Source organism: Heterocephalus glaber, unplaced genomic scaffold (genome assembly GCF_053883595.1).
Source record: "Heterocephalus glaber isolate CG9 unplaced genomic scaffold, H.glaber_assembly_v1.0 deba00001724, whole genome shotgun sequence".
Classification (NCBI taxonomy): domain Eukaryota; kingdom Metazoa; phylum Chordata; class Mammalia; order Rodentia; family Bathyergidae; genus Heterocephalus; species Heterocephalus glaber.
In genome coordinates this window covers 3653675-3676504 of record NW_028258435.1, presented here as the reverse complement: position 1 = coordinate 3676504, position 22830 = coordinate 3653675, and the positions used below count along the sequence as shown (strand labels likewise).

The 22830-nt window shown below is 43.8% G+C and overlaps 1 long non-coding RNA gene across 1 annotated transcript; it reads left to right on the top strand.

Moving 5' to 3' along the window:
* Window positions 1-265: 265 nt before the first annotated feature.
* LOC147821624 (uncharacterized) lies at window positions 266-12649 on the top strand. The gene is made up of 2 exons (XR_015446737.1): window positions 266-343; window positions 5728-12649. It is a non-coding gene; the product is annotated as an uncharacterized LOC147821624 (long non-coding RNA).
* Window positions 12650-22830: the final 10181 nt, after the last annotated feature.

The window sequence follows — 22830 nt, the reverse complement described above, 5'->3', positions numbered from 1 at the left end:
CAAACCTCCTAGCAGCTTCCTGGGAGTAGATCAGAGCTGGACTGAGGCCAGGATTCAAGCCTGAACAAGTCGGCTTCCTTGTTTTCTGTTACAGTTCATATGTCCCTCAAGAGCCCTGTGTGCTCGTAGGTGGGGCTTTTGGAAAGTGATGGATTATGGGGGCTTAGAGCTGACTTGCAGTTCGGAGTGGGGAGGGTCCCTGTGAGTGTGACCTGGAAGTGTTTATCTCCCTTTTCTGCAGGCTCCTCCCTTTTCTCCTTGCTTCCTATCTGCCATGCCATGAGCAGCCAGAACCTTCTGGCATGCTGTTCTGCCCTGGAGCCAGCTAACGATGGACTTAAATGTGAGCCAAAATAAACCCCTCCTCTTTTTAGTTGTGGGTGTCAGGTACTGTGTGCCAGTGACAAGGAAATTAACTAAGACAGCATCATAAGGCTCTAGCACAAGGTTCTTACTTAAAAGATGAGATGCCTGAGATGTCGGCTTAAGGAGGACAGAGAGAAGTCCCCATGTCACCCCTTGGTGTCTAGCCAGGCTCTGGGACCACAGAGGTATGCAGGAAACACGGTCGACTGGAAGCACAATTGTTTGCATTACCTCAGCTAACTAAATACAAATATACCTGTGGAAAATTATATGGTCAGCGGGGGAAAAAGGCTGAAGAACTTTTTACTGACAGGAGTGAACATTCAGAATATAATGCTGAGTGAAAACCAAATTCTGTGTACAGATATGTAAACTCAATATGATCCCCAATATGTTGATGGAATGGCCTCTGGTTTACAGTGGTTTTTCTCTGGTTCCTGACATTTACAGTGACTTTTGCAGTCAGGGTTTTATCTTTAGGTCATTTCCCAAATTATCTGAATTAACCTTGCACATTACTTTAAAAATTGCAAAGAAATCACTTTAAGAACAAATAATTTTATCTGGTGCTTTAGTTTGAATTTATTAAGTTGGGGACTTCTCGGGATAGGATGACTTCTGATAAGGGGAAAATGCACATAATTGTTTTCTTTTCTTTGTCTAAGAAGGCCAGACTTTCTTTCAGTTCAGTGGGTCTGGGAATTCTCACAATTAGCTAGAGGCCTTCAGAGCTTGTGGTGGGCTGAAGCAGAAGAATCTTGATTTCAGGGTTTTCTGTTTCAGAGCAAGAAGGAATCCAGGAACACGAGGGCCCTCCAGTCTTGACTTATTCGGTCTGTTTACTCTAATTGTGTGGGTTAGCTCTAAATTGTGCCTGGAGGTGGTACAGAATTAAGATATACTAGCACTGACTACATCAACCATGTTTCTAGTGGAATTTTTTTCAGGGTGTTTGAGGAGTCTATGGAAAATATTAGTTTCAGACTTTTATTTTTATCCCATCAAAATGTATGTCATTTCAAAAACAATTCTTTCATGAGTATAAATCTTTTTCATAATGTTGTAGTCCCTCAAGAGAGTATACCAGGGATGATTGTAATATATACCACAGGCAAAAATCTGGCCCACAGCCTGTTTATGTATGGCCCGTGAACTAAGACTATATTTCACAGATTTAACTGCTGAAAAACAAATAGAAAGAGGAATGATGTTTCTTGACCTGTGGGAGCTATAGGAAATTAAAATTTCAGTGTCCATAAAGTTTTACTGGGACACAAACATGTCCGCTCACTTGCCTCTTGACCATGGCTACTTTTGCTCTACGGTGGCAGAACTGAGTAGTTGCTATAGAAACCAAGTGGCCATCAAGACTGAAATACTTACTCTCTGGCTCTTTATAGAAACATTTGGCTGACTTCTATAATAGATCTATGTCAGTTTTGAAAGGAAACTTGGAATAACTTCAAACTATATCAAGGTCAAATTAGATCATACTGAGAAACAGATTCAGAATTTTGTGCTAGGAGAGGTGGGGAAAAGATGACATCCCATTGTGACATGGCTGAGGCCTGCATCCTCTGTCCTCTGCACAGCTCCGGCAGCCTCTGAGCCTGCTCTGTCCCTCACTGGACACAAAGGCCATGTCACAGCTTAACCCGCCTCTGCTGCTGCCCTACCACAACTCTGCCAAACCTACCTTGCCAAAGTGAAGCTGGTCACATCCGGGCACTCCATGCTGTCTCACTCTGGTCTTTGCCCTGTGCTTTGGGAGTCTTGGGTTCCTTGGAGGATACAGGAGATGCGGAGATGCTACATGACATTTGCCGTGTAGGAATATAACCAGCGGGGCCAAATAAACTTTGGAATATTTTTTTCTTTAGATTCAAGTGGATTTCTCTAACTTCCTCGGGCCAAGGACATAACTACCAGCCCTTCCTCTCTAAAGATGGTGCTCCTAGGAAATCAAATCCAGTTCCCTTTACACAGCGGGAGAAACAGCAATCTTGGAGTTGTCTGCTGTCTCATTCTGTTCTTTCTCCCCTGTTTCTTACTCTAAAAGACCCTTCAGTGTCTGCACTCAGATGTGGTTTATGGCCTTATGAATCCCCCCATCTCTGTGGAGCTCTCTTTAAATAAAATCTTTTATTTCTGGCAGGAAAAATAGCTTATCATGGTTTGTTTGGGAGGAACAAATGGACCTGAGCAGCCGGTATAGGAAGAGTTGTGGATTTTTCTCCCTGTGCCCTCATTTCAAACAGAACAGATCTATTTTTGCATTATCAATATATTGTATTTTATTTTGAGAGTGGATCCATTTGCTTAAAAATAAACAGCTTGAGAACTAGTAAGAGATAAAGTTTAGGCCTCTTGCCATGGGCCGGTGTGATTCGATATGGAGTTCAGTCAGTTTACTAAATACTTGATGCATTCCCTTCCATTTCCCAGACTCCCAGTGAGGGGTGGGTTGCGTGAGGGGTTATTCCCTGTTATCTTTCAGTAGACGTGAGTCCTGCCTCTTCCGGGCTGAGAAGGCCAAGAGGTTACGTGTATCTTCCCTCTGATTCTACCCCTGTCGCCTTGAATCCACTTGTTCAGAATGTCCTAGCTAAAAGATCATGGACCACACGTCAGCCTGAATCTCTGAATGGCCATGTGGAACCTGATTCTTCACCTTGAAGTGCTATTGAGACTTGCATGGAAATTTAAAGCATCTGGTTATAGTGGAGAACCTCTGACTGTTTGGGTTTATTTATTACTAGAGGATAGCTGAGAAATGTATCTGTTCCTGGTTTACTTGTCGTTTGTTACCTGGCTGTTAGGTGGTTGACTGAGTGACTGATTCATTCATTCATTCATTCACTTATTCATTCACTCATTCAATGCCAACAGACATGTATGAAGAGCCTAGTGTGTGAATGCTAGGCACCAAGGGACCAAAGGCTTATGTATGGGCCTAGCTCTCCACTCTGAGCAATTGACAGTGGGGTTGCTTTATCTCCACAGTTCCACTCCTCAGAGAGCGGCTACCAGGCATTTTTGCACTCTGTGTATCCTGGAGCTCACCCTAGCAATTCACACGTCTCTATCCTGGTCAACATTTTCTCTTCCCTGTGGATGGAGGAACCTCAGGATATGATCAGCTGCGTCATACAAACACACCACGATATTTCCTGTTGTTTGTCAGTCTGATAAAAAGATTCTGGAAGCAAAATGTAGTAGAGTTGTCTGCCTAGATCAAGGTGACCAATGTGTCCCAGGCTGTAGAGGAAAGTGAAACCTTCCATATCTCATGGTGCTTTCATTTCATGATCCTCAACACCTAGATATTAGGAAATACACCTGTCTATGATGATGGGAATGCTCCACATCTGCTTTGTTATATCTGACAGCCCTCCAGGCATAATGGCATAGGGCTAGAACCCCAGCACTTTGGAGGCTGAGGCAGAATGGTCTCAAGTTCAAACCCAGCCTGTGCAATTAATGAGGCACTGACTAAAAAAAAACTCTGGCCACATATCATCACCAAATAATGGAAGTGAGGTTAATGTGATGGAGGAACTTAATTTTTAACTTTAATAACATTAAATTGGTTTTGATTTAAATAGCCACCTGTGACTACTAGAGTACGTCATGGCCCAGTGTAGCTCTGGATCGGTGATGGCAAACACTTTGGAGCCTTCAGTGATACAAATAGCCCTCTGTGACATGCATGCCATAGGTTTGCCACTTCTGTGCTAGATGATGTTTAGATCTGTTTGTCACCATAGCCAAAATATACTAAGTTTAAGGAATAGTGGGACAGAACATGACAAGCTGTCTCCAGCTAAGTGCTGAAGAGTAATTTTCTCCAATGCTTCTCCTCTCGCGGGCACTTCTATCAACTCCCTGTCAGTTAGGTGCAGCTCTGGACCATAGTCTGGGCCCCTGGACTGGTATCTGAGGTCGCCAGAGTCATGCACTCCCTGAGCCCTGATACCTCTGGTATTAGACGGTCTGTCTACAGCAGAGCAGCATGTTCAGTCATCCGAAGATGTATCCAAGTAAACACGTACTCAAAGTATTCTTTGTATTCTTTCAAGAAAAAAATGGTTGAAAATTCAGTATGTGGCAAGCATGGCTATCCTAGGTGCTAGGGTTACACAGCCAACAGACCAGCAGAAGATGCCAGACTTTGTGGGTTTTGTTTTGGTGGCAGAGCCTAGATAGCAGCTATAAATAAATACAGTCCATAGCTAGGTCACAGAGTGTCTTAGTAATACTGTTTCAAAAGAAGCAGGACGAGATCAGGGACAGAGGAGCAATTATATGAGAGCGAGTGCTGGCTGGATGGTGAAGAGTGGCATGGAAAGGCACACGGGCTTGTGTCACTTGTGCTCTGGCCCAAGACTCGACATCTGTACCCGGAGGGTATGGACGGTGGGTAGATGAAGCCTTGAACTGAGGAGGAGGGCATCTTAGAGAGCTGCCTCATTCTAAGGTGGTGGCACTTTTTTTTTTTCCTTTTTACAGTTTTGAGCCAGGGTCTCACTAAGTTGCTAAATTGTCCAGGCTGGGCTTGAACTTGAGATCCTCCTACTTCAGCTTCCCAGAGTGCTGGGATTAAATCATTTGCCATACATGTGGCTCGAGGGCAGTTTTATAGTGAATAACAACTGTCCCTGTGTATCTCATGGCAAGGAAGCTTGGTGTAAAGAGCACATTCTTGCCTGCTTAGCTGGAGTCAAGAGGTCCAGTCCACCCTCCACCTGGAGCTGTGGGGACCTTTCTAGGCATCACTGCCTTGTGGACGGTGTGGTTGATTTCATGAGTGGCTCTATGTGCTCCTTCTCCATCTAGCAGTCTCCAAGGCTCAGGGTTGCTAGGTGCACATGCTAAGTGCTGTGTGGTTCAGGCTGGCCTTGAGCTTTCCATCCTCCTGCCTCAGCCTCCTGAGTGCTGGGATTGCAGGCCTGCACCACAATATCCAGCTTCCCAATTTCCTTTTATATCTAAGGATGCCAGCTATAATGGCTTAGGGGATCACTCTACCCAATCGCAAACTCTTCATACATAACAGATGATATCTGCAATGAAGGGTTGGAAATCGACCCAGGACTTTGAGGGGCATAATCCGTCCCTGAACACAGCCATAAGACCCAGGAATAAAGTTGGCTCCAAGCACATCTGGCCTTATTCTCTGTGCCTATGTAGGCAAATCAACACGGTCCCCCCAAAGCCCTTCCCTGTATGCCACTGGGGTAATCACAGAGTGATTTATTAACCAGCTTAGCAATCATGCTAACATGAAAGACACTGATATTATAATGATATTTTTAATGTAAAACAGAAAAAAAGGTCTTATTTGGATCTCTTTTCTCCTAGAAATGGATGTCTATTTTCAAAATATTGCACTGGCAGCTTTAGCAGAAGCAATCTATTGCCTGCAAAGGAGGAGCGGAGCCAACATATGTGTGCACGTATCAATACAAGCCCGGAGTTTTACATAAGCAGAGTTCTGACGGGGATCCGGGCAGCCTGCCATGCGAGCGGCTCCCGTTCCCTTCCCAATTCCTAAGCATCGCGCCTGATACGCAGGCAGCAGGGAGGATGACACCGCGGGCTCTTCTGGGATTAACGTGACACTGGCACCGACTCAGCCCTTCTCCGGGTTTCAGAATCGATCCGGGCAGCGTGGCCTTACTCTTAAACAGGGAGCCCAGCCTTCTCGGCTCTGCTTTATAGATTAATCAATAGTCAGAAGGCCGAGTGACGTACTAAAGGCAACACAGCAACGCCGTCAGACAGCAGCGCTGGGATTTGAGATCAGGACAGCAGGAGGATTCTAGAGTTCACATCCTGCATCCCAGCCTCCAGAAACGGAAGTTGGAAATCTAAAAGCCAGGACAGAAGGTTGAAGATCAATATATATCTCATTAAGAAAGGCGAAGCGAAACAACTCCCAAACCTCCTGAAGACTTGAAGACTGGAAATCTGCCCCTGTGTAAAAAATGCATGATTATGGGATTAAGAATAACAAAGAGTGTTTGAACGTTTACTCAGTTTCTGGCCTGTGGAGCTCACTATGTGTCAGAAGTTTAGGGTGGATACTTGGTGCACACAGGGGAAACCGAGGCCAATGGGGCTAGGACGCCGCTGAGCAGAACACACACCTGTATTCACATCAAAGGCAGACTTGGCCTGTTTCCTTACATGCTGTTTATTTTAATTCTGGTTTTGTTGTGGAGCCAGCGGACCTGAACGAAAGCTTGTCACAACTCAGTGTTCCTCCGCCTTGTGGAGGACCCCGTGGAGCATTCACCCCGGCCGAGCCCGCTGTGAGCTTTGGCTGCTCTTGACTCTGCATCTGGTGGTGAGGGGTGGACCCCGGGGGCTCTTCTCTGGTTCTGCTCTCTTGCTGCATATCCAAGCCCTGATTAAGAGAAGGTGTCTGTCCGAGTCTCACCCCGGCCCTGGGCATCAGCTGGCCTGGCTGCTGGGGCTCCCTTGACCCTCTGCTTCTGGCTGTGGATTGGCAGCATGCTGGGCTCTGGAGGGGCTGGCTAGTGGGGTCCAGTTTCTCTCTTTTTCTTCCCTTGTCAGGTTCTGCATGGACAACGCCTCCCCTCAGGGGCTGGATCACACTTCAAAAAACAGATAGATGCTGGACCTAATAGCCTAGGAGGCTGAGGCAGGAGCATCTCAGGTTCAAGTCCAGCCAGAGAAACTTAGGAACTTAGCCAGATCCTGTCTCAAAACAAACAAACAAACAAGCAAACAAACAAACAAACAAAAACAAGTCTGAGGACATAGCTCAATGCAAAGGCTAGTACCAGCACCACACACACAAAAGACTTGATTCAAATAAAAGAATTGGAGGGACATTTTCTGTGGCTTGGGGGCTGGTTCTTCAATGACTTCCTCCTCAGGTGGCCTTGAAGTCTGCTTCTCTGTCTTCTTTGAACTTGGGGACCTGTGTAGGCCAAGCACCCTCCTCTCCTGCAGGTTTGAGCTGTCTGCATCCACCAGTCGTAGACACTGGGGTGTTTTTACACAGCTGAGTGAATGGCTCTGTACTGCACAGAAGGCTGGACTGAGGGTGGGGCCTTTCAGAAATCTTTACCGGAAGTCATCAAGGTCATCTGTAGCGAGATGGTGTAGGAGACACAGTAACCGTGGGAAGACAGGAGAAAAGAGTGGGTGTCCGAGGTTTGGAGGGCCCATGGGGTAAATTCACCTGAGAAGTTACAGGCAGGCAGAAAAAACTCCTTCCCCTGCAACTGTTTTTGTTGCTTTTTCTTTTCCAAGACAATGCTACTATTATACCTATCATATTTTCTTTGTCGTTTGGGTCCATAAAATACAGATTAAAATTAAGACAATAGAAGGCAGGTGGGGTGGTGCATGCTGGTAACCTCAGCACGCTGGGAGGCTGAGGCAGGAGGATCGCAAATGTGAACCCAGCCTGGGCAACTTGGTGACTTGGAAGAGAGAGTGTTGCAAAAATCTCGGAAAGAAATACCCGGGGAGACACAGGATTCGGATAAAGTAATAAAATTTCTTCTCCCGAGCGGGTGGAATGCCAGAAACCGGTCTGGTCAGTATCTGCGCCCCCTTTGTTCAGTGTTTCCCTTTTTTATATCCTTTTTAGCCATTATCTCATCCCTAGTGGTCTTTGATGTGTAAATACAATTCCAGTTCCTATTCACAAGTCACAGACACAAGATAGGCCACATACATTGTAAATTCACCCTGGCATGGTAACTTTGTTAGGCTAATGAAGTTACTGGTTAGAGTCAGATAATCCTCACCTTAAACAAGCAGTTACAGGAAAAACAAATCTTAAAAGAACACATTACTTATTTTGCTTCTACAACTACCTTAATAGTCAATCTATTAAGTTATCTAAAGCTTTTCTGTATCAAGAGCTTCTCTCAAAAAAAGTTTTAAGTTAGTAAAAAGGGTTAGGGATGTGGCTCAGTACCGTGGCCTTGGGTTCAATCCCCAGTGCCATGAAGAACAACAACAAAAGCAATTAAAACATTTAGTCTATTTAAGGTATGGGAGTGAGGAAAGAATTCAGCTTTCCAGGTTCCGTGAGAGCCCGTAACTGCTGTGAGCCTCTAAGAATTCCCTCGCAGTCCAGGTGTGTCTCATTTAGGGTAAACTACTTTGGGAATATAGTTAATAATTTCAAATTACTTGCTGCCCATGCCTATTAATTTAATTTCTTTTTCAAGTTTACTTTTAAAGTGATAACTAAAATGGTATGTATTTATTGTGTAAAACATGGCGTTTTGAATACATGGGAAGGGATTTGTGAAATGGCCAAAGCAAGCGCTCTTGTGAGTGCATCACCACATGGCTTCTGTGTGCGTGAAGAACGATTAACTCTAACACTTAACTCTGCTCTCAGCAGTTCCCAAGTACGTCATATCGTCATGAACTCTGGTGATCATGATTTACAATAGATCCCTTGAATTTATTCCTCTTGTTGAACTAAAATTTGAGTCTTTTGACGGACATCTCCTTATTCTCCCCAACTCCCGGTCCCTGCAACCAGCATTGTACTCTTTACTCCTTTGCATTTGAGTTTTGCACATTTCACATACAGGTGTTTGTCTTTCTGTGCCTTTTTAATTCCACTTAACACAGTGTCCTGCTGATTCACCCTTTTGGTTGTCAGTGGCCAGATTTCTGTCTTTTTAGCGGGTGCATAGTATTCTACTGTGCGTACTGACATTTCCTTTATTCATTCATTGGTTGATGGATACTTACGTTTGGTTTCTTATCTTTGCTATTGTAATTAAGGCTACATGGAACTACAGCCTGCAACAGTCTGATTTCACATCCTTTGTAAATAAGCTCTCATGAAATTTTAGATTCATAGTGTCTCTGAGCTATATTGGTAGTGGGAAGAACCTGTTATAGAATTGATTGGGTACAGGGGAAGGGAAACTGAGGCCCAGGAAGGAAGGTGACCTTGTGGAGGTGTCCCATCTGCTCTCTCTGTTCCACGCTCTTCCAGGAGCCTAACCCAGGGCCCCAGTGAGGATGGCTTCGGTGCACTCCTTAATCAGTCCACTCCTTCTCACTTGTATTCACAGGGATATTCACCTGACCAGTGGCTGGTGACCTCTGGATCTTGAGTGGACATAAGAGGTGTGAAGAAAATCTACAGTGAATGTTCAAAAAATTTTTAAAATTGATTACATTATATACACAGCCATGAATCTACCTCAAAATCCTCCCTCTCACTTTGAAGACACTCGTCCCATCATCCTTGCCACTTCCTGCAGCAGCTCTGGTGTCCTCTTTCCTGAGGGTCTTTAGCTGCACTGTCCTGGCTGCCTCCATGTCCTGAGTGGATTCAATATGTTTTCCTTTCATGGTCATTGTGACTTTGGGGAAGAGCTGGAAGTCACACGGTGACAGACCCGGTGACTAAGGTGGATGAGGACACAGCGTTGTGTGTTTATGAGCTGCCTTTCTGCTGGATGGGGCTAGGCAGCAGCAGTCACTGTATTTGTGATCACACCAGGTAAAGACCCCCAGGAAAGAGGACTTCAGAGCTGCTGCAGGAAGTGGCAAGGATGATGGGATGAGTGTGTGCAAAGCGAGGAGGAGAATTTTGAGGAAGATTCATGGCAATGTCTCTTTTCCTGTAATAAGTTTTAAAATTTAAACATTCACTGTACTTTTCCTGTCCATAGATGGCTGTGTGTTCCCATGCAGACCCTGTAGCTAAGACAGCTCTCCCATGGTCTGCTACCTTTCCATACACATTGTTGACACCATTCTGCAAGTTTTGATGCTGGTGATAATTTTCTACTCTCATTTGCTTCACTAATATCAACTTTATGCCCCAGTATTCTGTTCAAGTGCCCTTTCTTGCATGCAATGGCTGGTTATTTAATGTTGAATCATAAAATTGTCCCCTTGAAGACATTTTAAAGGCAGTGAAACTCACTGTGGTTTGTACTAGTGATCTGCCTGATTTGTGAAAGAGGTCATAGTTTGGCCATCTCTGAGCAGCAGAGACACTGCACCCCCAACTGCCACCCCTTGGCTAGGAGCAATTTTAAAAGATGTTTAAAACATGTAAAATTCACATATAAAGATGTTAAAATATGTGATTTAGAATGTATGAAATGCATGCTTTTGGTAAAAAATGTTTTTGTCTGAAGACTGTAAGGTCTTCCAAAAACTAGATCTTGCATTGTAAACTTGGCATTGAAGACGCTAGCAGAGGACAGGAAACTGGCATTTATTAGACATCCCCCAGCTGCTGGGTAGGGGCTACCAGTGTCACCAGGCTTATTTAGTTGGTCACTGCAGTGACCAAGTATGACCAGCACTTTGACCACTTTGTAGAATATTTTAAAAAGTTACACGGGGTACACCCCGCATGACTTTAGGCACAGAAAATGGGGGCATTTGTGAAATGAAGCAATGTGTAGTGATTAAATAACCTTGTCTTGGTCGGGCATTAGGTTGATTAAATCAAAGTGATCTGTGATTTGGCTGACTCAAAGCCATGCTTTTGGCAGTGGCTAATGTGGCTCAGCGTGGGGTGGGGTGGTGACTTCATGATGTGGTAACTCATGGAAGCCAAAAATGTGTTGGCTGAGTTGGTTGGGGAAAGGGAGGAAGAGAGGGAAGGCAAAAAAGGTGAAAGAAAAGAGAGCAAAGAATCCAGAAATGAAAACCAGAAAAAGGAAGGAGGGGAAGCAAGGGAAAGAAGGAAGAAAGGAAGGAAAGAAGGAGGGAAGGATGGAGGGGTGGAGGGACAGGATTGGAATTCGGGAGACCCGGATTCGGGTCTTGTCATTGTTGCACATTTACCGGGGGCTTTGGACAGGCTGGTCCTCAGCAATCTGGGAAGCTGACACAAGAGGATCTCAAGTTCTAGTTCAGCCTGTACAATTTAGCAACTTAGAGAGAGCCTGGCTCAAAAAATTTTTTTTTCTTTTAAAAAAGGTTGGAGCTGTAGTTCAGGGTCAAGGCCCTGGGTTCAACCTACAGAACCCCCGTCTCCAAATTAGCTGATTCAATTTTGTGACACAATACTAAACAGTGCTATCGTTTCAGTGTCACAGCTGTGGTACACAGTCAAGGCGAACTTCCTGTACCCCTAGAAATACCATTCTTTGTGTAATACCATGCTTTAATCAAATCATAACAATAATACACATTTCTTTCAGAAACTTTGGAAAGTATGGGAAAATGTGAAAGAAAAGATAATCCTATCAAGTAGAGATAATCCTTATTAATATTTTAATGTATCATCTTCTAGTCCCATTAATGAACAGCCTTTTATAAACTTATTAAAAGTGTATTGCATAGATTTTAGTTCCCTTTAAAATTATTTGTTTTTATTAATTTAAACAATATCCTATGCCTTTAAATCATTATCTTTAAAAGACTAATTTTTTAGTGATCATATATAAAGATACCAAATGGATTATATATAATTAATTTTAACCTTTTCTTTTTGGCAGTACTGGGGATTAAACCACGGCCTCTGCACTGAGCTACAGCCCCAGGCATTTTAAATTGTTTTCTTTTTAAACACAGGGTCTCTTGCTAAGTTGCTAAGTTGCCCAGCTGGACTCAAACTTGGCAATGCTCCTGCTTCAGCCTCCTACAACACTGGGATAACTGGCATGCACCCTCATGGCCTGCTAAATAGATTTCTATTCTTGGTCTTTTCAGTTATTTTTGTGGCTATTACAAAAATACAGGCGTGAGCAACTACACCATCGCTTCAATTACACTATCCTAAATAAATCGGACGGGTTAGAGTTAGAATTGCTATGTTAGAGGACGAGGGCCCATTTCGAATGATCCCGCAGGAAATCTGCCAACAGCAGGAGGCGAGAAGGCGTTTGCTGTACACCCGCTCGCCGGAGTCGGATAACGCCCAGAACAGCCACAAGGAAGCTGCACAACATTCTCTCTCACCGTCCCAGGAACAAATTTTGCTTTACCTGTCTGTCAATATTCATTTCTTTGATCTCTGGGAAGGTTAACGTTTTTGTTTTATATTTAGTTGCCATTTGCAATGGTTCTTGTAAAAACTGTCTTTTATATCATTTGGATGTTTTTGGAGGGGTGGGGAGAGATGTTCCTTCTTTGCCTGCAAATTTCAAGTTGTGAAATGATAGTGACGGAAAACATTGATATGTTTGCTAGCGATTTTTTGGCCATATTTTCTTTTATTATTGTGTACAGTGTTTTGTTTATAATATCTCAGGAAATATATTTTTAGGACCCAAGTCGAGTTCCCTGAAGCCATGGAAATATATCCCTTCCCACCAGAAATACATTCTTTTCGTGATAGCACGGAACTCTTAAAACAATAAACAGAAGATTCACATCAGAATTGTCTCTGTGTTTTCAGTGAGGTCCAATTCCCAGCCCTTAAAAATAGCAAAACATACGTACAAGGCTCTTCTAAAAATTCTATAGCTATTTTTGGTGCAAAATCTCCAAAGGACAGGGTAGGCATCACTGTATCAGGGAAGATTTTGGTCCATCTTCCTGGAGCAGTCTTGGTGAAGTCAGGGCATTTCTTCCACGTGGGAATATCACTGCTTCCGAGGAGCCCAGCATGATACAACCGGAGGAATGGTATCTCTACCCAAACTGGCAAAAAGGAGGAATGAAAGCCTTGCTGGGAACCTCATCCCAAAATGTATCAGTGCTATTCTTCGTGCCATAAACTCCAGTCTTGTGTAGGCAAAGGGATGCACGCTGAGACATCACATGGTTTCTATTATATGAGAAACTCAAAGTCTAAATAAAGAGCAAAATAAAAGGCAGGAACCGGAAACAGGGAGCTAGATTTTGTTCACATGGGAAGAGATGGAGGGGGGGAGTTTGAGGAATTAAGATGTGCTGTGCGCTTGCGCCAGCCCCACACACGGGATGCAGTAGGTCGGCTCTGCAAACACGGACTCGTAATGGTTAACAACCTTAAAAAGAAAAGAAATGAAACACGGATCCAACACATTTTAGAACCGAGATGCTTTAGACTGAGCATCATCGGCGAGTGTCTTTCTCAGCCCCACTCATTCGGCCTTGAGGAACCCAAGTCCCTGCATGCAGCCCAGGACTGGTGCCCGCTGCGCTCTCTCCCCCGCCCCCCTTCTTTCCAGTACTGGGAGTTGAACCCAGAGCCTTCACACCAAACTACATCCCCAGCCCTTTTTATTTTTTATTTTGAGGCTAAGTCACTATATGGCTAAGGCTGGGTTCAAACCTGTGATCCTCCTGCCTCAGCCTCCCAGAGTGCTGTGAATGCAGGTATGGGTCACCGTGCATTCCCAGCTTATAGTTGGTTATTTCTGCTTTGCTTATTTGTGATTTGCAATGAGAAGATACAGTGTGTTTCCAAGAGCATCTATAGATTTTTTAAAAGCATGAAATGCTGTCTGGGTCATGTACATTAGAGGAGGAGGGCAGGGCTTCCCTTAGGAAACTCACTGCAGTCACTGGATGAGTGGGTGACAAAGGGAGGTGACAGTGCAAAGGCAGCGAAGGCACAGAGGTGCTGCTGCTCCTCGGCAGCAGTCCAGGGGGCGCCAGTCTCCCCACACCATCTGTAAGGTCTTCTCGGAGAAGAGTGGGAGCCTCCGCCCTCCCACCCAGGGGAGTGGGAGTCTCTTCCCTGAACATCCGGTGGACGTCAGGGTCACAGGCAATGGGCCGGAAGCTCAGTCGGAAAGCACTGAGGTCCGCCCCCGGCTGCAGGAAGAGCTGGCCCCCAGGCCGCGGGGTCTGAGTCACCTAAGGGGACATCCGTTTCCTTCAGGCCCAGTGGAGCCTTATGGATGAGAGGAGCACACTGCGGGGCATTGGTCAGATCAAGGCGTGCTGGTGCTCGGTCAGCTCACATTTCTGCCATTTTATTTTCATTTATATTTTGAAATCGGAAGATACAAAGGATGTGAGATGAAACTTTTCTTTTCCCCTACCCCTCCAACTTCCTGTTCCCTGGAGGGGTTGAAGGGAGGGCAGGGGAAGGGGGAAAAAACAGAACCAAAGATGGATTATGTAAAGGTGCAAATTTCCAATGATGAATGTCATTATTTTGTATACCTTAAATGTACCAATAAAATTAATTTTTAAAAAAGCAAAAAAAATTTCTCTTCTGTCTTTCACCAATGTGTACAGATCTCTCTTATTGTCTCTTACCTGGTTGTCTTTTAACTAGAGGTGCTTTTAAAACATATAACAAAAGACACATCTGTGCATATGTGTTGGCTTGTGTGCGATAACATATTAATATAACATTTACATAATTGTGCATGCAGTCACAGTTTTTGTCTTTTCTATATAAGTGGTAAATATCACACACCCTGTTCAACTCGCCTTTTTACTTAGCAGCATACCCCTGAGAACGTTCCATATTAGTACTTTGTGACTAATCACTGATTCTTTGCTCAATATGTGCAATCTTTATATTCCTAGTTCAATATTGACGTATCGTAAAGATATTTCTGACATTTTTGTCATAACCAGTGGTACAGTGAGTAATTCTAAATACAGTTCATTGTGCCCATATGTTGTTTTAGTTTAGCTGTAAAATACAGTTATAGAGAAAAAATTGCTGAATTAAGGCCAGGTATGTTTCAAGTTTCTTTTTTCCCCTAGAATACTTTTTATTTATTTTTTGACTAGTTAATACATGGGTTTGGCACTCAATTCAAAAAGATCAATCAGTTAATAAATAGTGAAAATGAATCTCATGTGCTTTTCTTCTAGGACCAATTTCTCTTTCTTTTTAAACTTTTAATTAATTTAAAATTTAATCATTGAATTATTTTAATTATTTGCTTCAGTTTGGCCATTTAAGTTTAGATCACAGTTTCTTAGGGTCACACTTTTTAGTTTTACTCATATGTGGGGATACATAGGTTGCTGAGAATTTAAAATATGTAGTCTCACATGTTTTAGGTTGGATGATGCTTTGTCATGGTTATTAAAACTTAAAATTCATTTAAATTTAGTTTAGCAGTGCCATTCTTAGGAAATTTACTTCACCATGATTTTTGCACATGTTCATCAGAATCAATGTAGAGTAGTATCCAGAGCAACATTATTTTTAAGAGTAAACAATAAATGTGCAAAACTAATGAGTTTATCAATATTGGGCTGCTTAACTTTATTAAAGCACATCCGGGAATTCTGTGCCCCTTTTATAAAAATGAACTCTGAGTGTGATAATACTGAAAGGACTCTGAAAATTTCTAGAATAAGACAAAGGCATGATGTAAAAGAATGTTCATGATAGGAATTGATTACGCAAACAGAACAGAAGGTGATGTATTTACAGGTAACTTTTAATGGTGGTGACATTACAGACAGGCCAGTTAGGCAGAGGAGAACTGCAGGAAAAAAGGCCCTGGGCCCAGGATAGAGCCAGGAGGACCAGGCCTTGGTCAGAGAGCAGGAGCCTAAGGTCAAGACTTAATGAGGATCAGCTGGACACTTAAATCCAGGGCTGTGACAAGGGAGGTAACAGCATGGTGACCAATGGCTATGATGGCTTCTGCTCCTACCTATCTGGAAAATACTATTTTCTCTCACTTTGTTCTTTTAATAAACCAGTTAGGACAGAGGCCAGGAGGCGTCTTCAGACATAATGCTTGCTAAGGGCCTTGACTCCTCATAGGCCCAATTTCTCATTTAATAAGATTGTTTTGGTCCTTAAGTTGATCTTAGTTTGATTAAGAGAGGTCTGAGCCCTTACTATTTTTTATATAAAGATCTTAGACAAAAAGCCCCAGTAGCAGCACACTTTTGGGTCCCCTCCCAACTACTGGGAGCTATTTCTCTCTTCTTAATAAACATTCCTCCTGTCCACCTTCTTTGTCCTTGACTTCATTCTTTGATTTTGTGAGACACAGACCCTGAACACACTGTTACAGTAGCTTTTGAGGAAAGCAAAGAAATGGGCGTGGAAAGACTTATTTTCCCTATGATAGTTTCTATGCTGCAAGTGTATACATATGCACATGTGTGCATGTTGTGTGTCTGTGTGCCTGTACCATGCTCCCCCAAATAAGACCTTACTGGAGAACAACCAGCCTTTAAAACTAGAGACAAAAAGATGCCAGGCCAGTCACTTCACCATACCTGCCTGACAGAGCAGCCACTGAGCAAGAGAACAGGGAGGTGTAATCTTTGGTGTGACACTGGCATCACCATGGTAATGACCAGTGCCTATTTTCTTGTTAGGTCTTATTTTCAGGGAAACGTGTGTGTGTGTGTGTGTGTGTGATTTTTCTAAATAATCACAGATGTATAAGATAATAGATCTTCAAGTTGAGGTAATGAAATTTTTATCTTTGCCTTTTTCATTTTAAGGTATGTATTCAAAATGAAATCATACATGTGAGAGAAGAAAAGAGCTACCAAGTCATGAAGGTGTAGCATAGTTTTTAACCAAATGGCTTTCTGTGTTCTTCTAGATAAAACCATATTGGGAGTTACACAAAACATAGATCTAGGGATCAGATTCTGGGGACTGTGATTCAACAGGGATAGGGAGGAACTCAGTGTACATTCACAAAGCAAATTATGGTAACCATAAAACGGTTGTGTGGTTTCGTGGAGAACCTCCAGACAGCTCATGCACTGTGGTAGGACCCCCGGGTCCCTCTCAGTCTCGAAGTTGGGACATCAAGTCACCACATTCTCTCACATATACATCCTGCTCACTTTTATTATCTTCGTATATTTGAAGGTCATATACTTAGAAGAAAACGTGAACTTTGTAGCCAGAATCAACTAGGTTTGAATTTTGACCCTAAAAGTTTCTCTCTGAAGTATACTAGGAAATTATCTAACTTCTTTGAGCAGTTACATTTATGTAAAAAGCCAGTATGAGAATGAAAGATTATTTATGTAACACATTTAACAAGGCATGTAGAATACAGAGGTACTCAGTGAGAGCTAGTATTATTTTTAAAGAAAGACATACTATTACATATTCATCTTTATATTGTGTTAAATGCTAGCTTATAACAGATGTTGGCAATAAAATAAGCTTGTGTTTCAAGCACACTAAGTGGAAGAGCCCTGGAGTGCAATAATTTAGAGGCAGAGCAGGGACTCTTACAGGTTTCTGCTCTTTTAGGATGGCTTTCAGGAAGCTACTTGTCAGGGCTCTTAGACGACTTTTAATTACATTCCTTGCAAACGCAGTGTGATTTCATCCTAGATTATAGCAGCAACTCTAGTCCCAGGATGTGGAAAATTGATAATCAATCACAGCATCTAGAACTTAGGAGGAAAAAGTCATATTTCACATTATTTTGGTTATCTCGTGCCCGGATGTTGGGTTTCACAGGGCACCTAGGCACATTTTTGAGATCTGCTTCTAAATGCCCAAGCAATGTGTCATGATACTGAATATAGCATGTTAGAGCTGTAAGAGACTTCAGGGACAACCCAGTTATTAGTTTGTTCATTAACTTATGTGTGCACTAAAGATAACTTTAGAGCACAATGATTTAGCATCTGCGGTGATGCAGGTGTTCTGTTAATCACTTTCCATCCACAATCTGCAGTCCTTCCGCTGCTCATCAGGAAGGCATCATTGCCACAGGTTATGGTTGAGTGGCTGCCATTCAGTGAGTTTAGGAAGCTGCTAGAGGTGACATCATTCACAGGGGTGGAAGTGGTGACAGAAGCGAGACATGTCTGAGTGCAAAGCCCACAAATTCACACCACCCCATTAAGCGCTCTACGTGCCAGACGGCAGTGCAGTGTGTCTGAGCCCTCTGCAAAAAGCAGCGAGACGGCAAAAGGTCTTGTGGTCAGAGGATGCCACCCTCTAGGGCTGCTGCCTGGGGACAGTGTGGCTCAGGCCAGCCCCATATTGCAGCTTCCAATGCTAAGGACCCAGCCCACCCCATGGACGGGAGAAGTAGTGGGAAACTTGGGGCGGATGGATTGGAATTCTTCCTGGTCCCTCTTGCTTTGATTTCCATCCTCTCAATGTAAAGATTGTTCCATTGTCTCTTACTCCTGTTCCTGTCCCACAGCAGATTGTTTCAGATGAGAAAACCACCTTTGTTTCCTTTCTAGATGTCCTCCTTCAAAACAAAACATGCATCTGATGCTACACGAGAGGAGATGAAGTTTGTAGACCATTTTCTGGTCTTTTCCCTAACGAGAATCATTGAGCTCTCTGGCCCTACACTTTCTTCTGAAGGTATCTGGTCTAAAACTACAGTTTCTCTCCCCAGATCCTACCAACTCGCTTTCAGCACCATTGGCTTCCCCATAGGTGATGATTCAGAGAGACCCTCGGTCCTCAGTGTCAGGCCCCACGCTGTGGGCGGCAAGGTTAAAGGAAGGGGGAGTGGGGAGCAGGAAGCCGATCTCAGACAGTCTTGGGCTCGAAGCAAGGTGTCCAAGCCTTGCTCGAGTAAATCCCAGTGCCTCTGGGGTGAGCCCAGGTGGCAGAGAGATGCTCCTGGTGGCCAAAGAAAACAGGGTTGAGATGATACAGGAACCACATGATTTTATCCCTTCCCTCTCTGCAAACACTCCTGCAGTGTCTCTCAGTTCCTATTACACAGCAAGGAAAGGACTGCACAGACCATGAATAAAATGAGAAAGTGAAATGTGAGGCTCAGTTCACGTTCAAGTTCAGGGTGGGAAGTACATATCTGTGGTGAGTTTTCCTGAGCAAGGAGCTATGGGCTGTCTCAAAGGGGCCCTGCTGTGTTTGGAAACCAGGGCTCTTTTGAACTTGCAAGTCTTGCTTTCCTCACCACCTCCCTGCTGTCCCCTGCAGGGCTCACTTTCCACAATGACAGCCTTTACTTCCATCCTCTCCGAGCTCTGTCCCAGCCCTGAAGCCTCAGGGAAGAGGGGAGCAGTCAGTCTCACCTAGGCCTCTGACAGCCAAGCTGCAGGCTCCTGTCTCCATGTTTAACGAGAAAAGCCCCAGGTCAGGAAGGCTGGTTCCAAGGTTTTATGGGGGATCTCAGCCAAAGGGCTTTGCCAGGAATTCAACAAGCTCTGGCCTCTCGCTCCCCCAGGAGCTGCAAAATGCAAATGGCTCGGGTAAAACAGAAGAGCAATTTCCCAAGCAGGAGACTGGGAGCTTTTAACGAGCTGAAGTGAGCCTGCCTGTTCCTTCCCTGGTCTTCTAGGGGGCTAATTAGATTGCCGGTTGTAAGGAGGGCTTTGATGGCTCAGAGAGGGGACTGAGGGTGGGGCTCCTGGCCAGCAATACAGATTGAGCTGAAAGTAACAAGGAAGCCAGGCGATGGGCCTGCAAGCGTTTTGCAAGATCTCCTTTCCTTTTCACCCTTTCTGCCTCTTTCCTCCCTCCAAGTCATGCCTCAAATCCTAATGGTGGAAATTTGAATTTTTCAAAGGGAAATGTTGCAGTCAAACGAAGCATGCAGATTTCCCCCCAAGAGGACAGGATACACTCTCAGTATGGCATCCATCCATTCACTTCTGTTGCTGGCTTCTCTTTCTGCCTCTTCTTCTCCTGCTTCTCTTGCTCTTCCTTCTCCATTTCTTCTCCCCCTCTTTCTCTTCTTGCTCTCCTCCTCCTCTTCTTCCCCTTCCTCCTCTGTGCCTCCTCCTCCTCCTCTCTTCCTCCTTTTCTTCCTCCTCCCCCTCCTCTTTCTCTTCCTCACCTTCTTAATTTTGTTAGATTCTAGGCTAGGTGGAGCACCAAAAAATAACTTTGTTGCACATTTAAGAGAGTTAATCCAGATACACAGAGAATTAACAAATAATTAGGAAAGTAACGGCACCAACTTTATAGATAGAATATCACAGCAAAGGAGGGCAACGAGAAGAGATGAAGCAGGAGAGAAGACACATTGAACTGGGTCTTACAAAACAAATTATTTTCATGATAAAACATACAAAAGCACGAAGATACGTGAACATTAGTGAGTTGAGAAGATAGAAAGTTGGAATAAGAAGAGCAAGAGAATCTTTTAAAATGTATGAGGACCTTCTCATGGGCCACGTGATAGATGTGTGAACCCTGACCTGAAGCCTCTCCAACATCTACAAAGGCTCATCCTAGGTCCTCACTGGTTTGGGGGTGAAAGGAGAGAAGGACCTACTTATTCCCAGCTCCAGGAGCCAAAAGCTGAGGTCCTTGGTATGATTTTCAAAGAGTGGGTCTGTTATGGGGTCTTTTTGCCAAACCTCATCACACGTTGAGTCTCCAGTCCCTGTGGTAGCCAGTAGGGCTCCATGTTTGGAGCTAGGCCTTCAAGAAAGAAATTGCAGTAGCTTTCTCCTCATCTAAGGGAGATATGTCCCCAGACTCCCGTGGATGCCTGAAACCTTAGTCTTGAACCCAATCTATCTCTCTGCCTATCTAACTTTCCATCTATCATTTACCTACCGACCACTTATCTGCCATCTATGTATCTGTATCTACTATGACTTTCCTCATACATATATATGGTAAGTTTGATATATAAATTAGGCACAGTAAGAGATCAATAACAACAATAATAAAATAGAATAATTATAACAATATCCTGAAATAAATTATTTATATTTTATGACTTACATATTTCTGGAATTTTCCATTTAGTGTGTTCAGACTGCAGTCGACCACTGATAACTGAAACCACAGAAAGCAGGAATACAGTTAAAGGGACCAGTGTGAAGTCAAGGGAGGTGCTGGGGTGGGGCCTTCATCTGGTGGAATTAGTGACTTTATAAGGCAAAAGGTCCTTGCCAGGATCTTGCGGGCTAGGCTCACTGCTGAAGTGACCAATAGCTATGATATGTCAGCTTGACCTGTGTAAGAACCACCTAGCAGATGAGCAGATTCTCTGTTGTGCTTTAACTGCACACATGGTGGAAAAGCCTTCCGAGAACATAGCAACGGGAAATGACTCTTCACCAGAAACAAGTCAGCTGGAACCCTGACTTTGGACTTCTAGGCACCAGAATTATAAATAAATTTCTGGTGTTTACACTATCCAGTCTATGGTTTCTTGTTACAGCAGCGCATGCTGACTAATTCATGATCTCAGAACCACTGGGATGGGGGCTTTCCTCTTATCTTGTTCACAGGGTCATCCTTAAAGGACAAATCCCTGTCAATTAAAGATCTGAATATTGATTTATTGATCCCCAGGTTTTCCTGTCTTTCCATTAAAATGACCACATCCCCATCCCTTGCCATGAGATTCAGATTATACCAGAGTTCTTTTTTTCCCTATAAGATCATTCTCAGTTAGGTGACATAATCTGGCTAATAGATTAGGAGAGAAAGTAAAGCCATATATCCTTGGTGTGGGAGCATGAGATTTCAGAGCCTTTATATGATCCTAACATCTCTCTTCTACTTCTTGAGAACAGCAAGCTCCCCAAAGGGGCTCTTCTTTATCCCATACCCTGGAACAAAAATGTCACATGGAACCAGGTAATAGCCATAGCCAACAGACATTGAAAACAGTGACATAAAATGTGAGAGAAACCATCAGCATTGTTGGTGGGGTTGTTTGTTACTACAGACTAACAAAGAGAATGCTGACCAATGCACCCATCTCATAGGGGTGGCACAAACTGGAGCCACAGTGACACACATTAGATAGCTGCCTGGTACTTCTTGGTCTTGTCGGCCTTCTCCCATACCATTTCTCATTTCCTCTTTCCTCAGGATGGCTTTTTCATAACTTTCAATACTTAGTTCAGACTTTAATTTCTCTTTTCCCAGGATCCTATGAGTTGGGCCCACTGTTGATGTGACTATTAATTGTGATGTATCAACTGGTGTAAGAACTGCCTAGCAGATTAGTAACTTCTGGGTATAACTGTGGATGATTAACATGTGGGTCAGCCAACTGAGGGGGAACAACCTGCCCCAGGTGCGGGTAGCACCAACCAATAAGCTTATCTCTGAGACAATAAAAAGGCAAAGAAGAAGGAAGTGGTTGCCCTTCCCAGGAGAGCTCTGGTCTTCACCATTGCTTATGGATGTTGGTGTCCAGTTCTTTTGGCATTCCAGTGCAAACACTTCAGCCTTCCAACAAAGACTTGCACTGACGACTACAGTGAACTTCCCAGCCTTCAACCTTTGACTGCTACTAAATCCCCTGGCTCTCCTCATGGAGGCTACCATGTTGGATTCTTCCACCTCTGATCCAGCAGGTGGCCATTGGAATCTTCTGCTTTGGAACCTGTAAGCCTGGATAATAATAAATCCTAACACAACCATACATGTATTTTATATTGAATCTGTTCCTCTATAAAACTCTAATACAACTGATGTCTCTAAACTTTTATTCATAGCTTCATCACTGTGTTTACAAAGACAGACAGAAGAGTCATCTCTCTCCCCAGCTAGATTTCAAAAGGTGGGGATCTTGTCTCATTCATTTGTCTCCAATGTGTCTGGCTAAGGGCTGGCACGGAAGGATGTCTTTGAGAATGACCTATCTTCATGTCAGAGAGCATGGAATGTCTGCCCAGTGG